Below are 3270 nucleotides of genomic sequence, written 5' to 3' on the forward strand. Positions count from 1 at the left end.
GGCAGCCTCTCTGCTAATGGGTGGGGTTGTGTTCCTGTCTTGCTAGTTGTGTGGCATAGGGTGTCCAGCACTGTAGCTTGCTGGTCGTTGAGTGGAGCTGGGTCTTGGCGTTGAGATGGAGATCTCTGGGAGAGCTTTCGCCATTTGATATTACGTGGGGCCAGGAGGTCTCTGGTGGACCAATGTCCTGAACTCGGCTCTCCCACCTCAGAGGCACAGGCCTGATACCCGGCCGGAGCACCAAGACCGTGTCAGCCACACAGCTTTTGGGAGGTCTGAGTTCTTCTGCCAGCGTTCAGTAGGTGTTCTGTAGGAGTTGTTCCATTTGTAGATGTATTTCTGATGTATTTGTGGGGAGGAAGGCAATCTTCACATCTCACTCCTCCACCATCTTGAAGCTCCTCCTCTATTTCACCTTAGAGAAGATCACGTTATCTAGGTCTCCAGCATTCTTGCGCTCTGCATTCTCTAAGTAATGTAATTTCCCAGTCCAGTAGAGGTTCATAGCCTTTCCACTGTGGAAACACTAAAGATCTGCTAGTGTTAGAGGGTCTCCTGCAGAGGCAGGGGGTGGCTGTGGCTCACCGTGGGGACAAGGACACTGGCAGCAGAAGTTCTGGGAAGTACTCCTTGGCATGAGCCCTCCAGGAGTCCGCCATTAGTCCCAGCAAAGAGGCTCTATTTTATTTATTTAGTTTTGGCTGCATTGGGTCTTCATTGCTGCACGCGGGATTTCTCTAGTTGCAGCGAGTGGGGGCTATTCTTTGTTGCAGTGTGCAGGCTTCTCATTGCGGTGGCTTCTCTTGTTGTGGAGCATGGGCTTTAGGTGTGCAGGCTTCAGTAGTTGTGGCACGTGGGCTTCAGTAGTTGTGGTGCACGGGCTTAGTTGCTTCACAGCGTGTGGGATCTTCCCAGACCAGGGCTCAAACCCGTGTCCCCTGCATTGGCAGGTGGATTCTTAACCACTGCGCCACCAGGGAAGTCCCACCTTTGGTTTTTAAGTAAAAACACATTTTTCGTTTTCATCAAGAACTTTATTGAACAACCTATTCACCCTTTTGTTCCACTACCTTCTGCCATTCTTCGGGGAACTTCATAATTCCATCTTCCCAAAACTTTTTATTTTTTTGAGCAAAGAACTGTTCCAGGTGCCTTTTACAGTCTTCCAGGGAATTGAAATTTTTTCCATTAAGAGAATTTTGTAAAGACCTAAATAAATGGAAATCCAAAGGTGCAATGTCTGATGAATACGATGGATGAATCAGAACTTCCCAGACAAGCTGTAACTGTTTTTGCCTGGTCACCAAAGAAACATGTGGTCTTGCATTATCCTGATGGCAGATTATGTGTTTTCTGTTGACTAATTCTGGACGCTTTTCGTCGAGTGCCACTTTCAGTTGGTCTAATTGGGAGCAGTACTTGTTGGAATTAATCGTTTGGTTTTCCAGAAGGAGCTCATAATAGAGGACTCCCTTCCAATCCCACCATATACACAACATCACCTTCTTTGGATGAAGACTGGCCTTTGGTGTGGTTGGTGGTGATTCATTTCTCTTGCCCCATGATCTCTTCCATTCCACATTATTGTACAGTACCCACTTTTCATCACTCGTCACAATTTGTTTTAAAAATGGAACATTTTCATTAGGTTTAAGTAGAGAATCACATGCAGAAATACAGTCAAGAAGGTTTTTTTTCAGTTAACTTATGTGGAACCCAAACATCAAAGCGATGAACATAACCAAGCTGGTCCAAATGATTTTCAATGCTTGATTTGGATATTTTGAGCATGTCGGCTATCTCCCGCATGGTGTAACGTTGATTGTTCTCAGTTAATGTCTCGATTTGATCACTATCAACTTCATCTGGTCTACCTGACCGTGGAGCATTGTCCAGCAAGAAATCTCCAGTACGATACTTTGCAAACCACTTTTGACATGTTCGATCAATCACAGCACCTTCTCCATACACTGCACAAATCTTTTTTCGCATTTCAGTTGTGTTTTTACCTTTCTTGAAACAATAGAGCATGCCGAAAATGTTGCTTTTTTCTTCCATCTTCGATATTAAAATGCCTACACAAAAATTCACCAATTTTGATGTCTTTTTTTGAATGTACGCTGATATGACAGCTGTCACGATCTAACAAAATTGTTTTCAATGAAGTTAAAGACAACTAAGTGCTACTAGAGCCATCTTATGGGAAAAAAAGAACAAACCTTTTGGCCAACCCAATAAATAATACTGCTATAAACACAGGGGTGCATGTATCTTTTCAAATTAGTGTTTTTGTTTCTTCTGGATATATCTCCAGGAGTGGGATTGTTGGATTATATGGTACTTGTGTTTTTTAGGTTTTTATTTTCTTTGTTTTTCTGGGTGGGGGGGGGTTGTTTGTTTTTTTGGTGGGGGTTTGGCCACACCCTGCAGCTTGCAGGATATTAGTTCCCTGACCAGGAAGTGAACCCAGGCCACCACAGTGAAAGCACTGAGTCCTAACCACTGGACCGCCAGGGAGCTCCTTATTTTTAGTTTTTTAAGGAGACTCCATACTATTTTCCATAGTGGCTGCACCAATATACATTCTCAACAACAGTGTACGAGGGTTCCCTTTTCTCTACATCCTCTCCAAAATTTGTTATTTGTAGACTTTTTGATCATAATCATTCTGACCAGTGTGAGGTGATAACTCATTGTGGTTTTGATTTGCATTTCTCTAATAATTAGCAATGCTGAGCATCTTTTCAGGTGCCTGTTAGCCATCTGTATGTCAAGAAATTGTAAATTTAAAAAATGTTTTAAAATAAATTTATTTATTTATTTATTTATTTATGGCTGAGTTGGGTCTTCGTTGCTGTGCGTGGGCTTTCTCTAGTTGCGGCGAGTGGAGGCTACTCTTCGTTACGGTGCACGGGCTTCTCATTGTGGGGGCTTCTCTTTGTTGCGGAGCACAGGCTCTAGGCGTGCGGGCTTCAGCTGTCGTGGCACGTGGGCTCTAGAGCACAGGCTCAGTAGTTGTGGCACACAGGCGTAATTGCTCTACAGCATGTGGGAATCTTCCTGGACCAGGGCACGAACCCGTGTCCTCTGCATTGGCAGGCAGATTCTTAACCACTGCACCACCAGGGAAGTCCCTTAAAATTTTTTTTTAAATATTTATTTATTTATTTTATCCTTGGCTGCGTTGGGTCTCTGTTGTGGCATGCAGGATCTTCGTTGCAGTGTGTGGGCTCCAGAGTGCATGGGCTCTGTAGTTGTGGCAGGCTCTCT

Source organism: Physeter macrocephalus, chromosome 21 (assembly GCF_002837175.3).
Source record: "Physeter macrocephalus isolate SW-GA chromosome 21, ASM283717v5, whole genome shotgun sequence".
Taxonomy (NCBI): Eukaryota; Metazoa; Chordata; class Mammalia; order Artiodactyla; family Physeteridae; genus Physeter; species Physeter macrocephalus.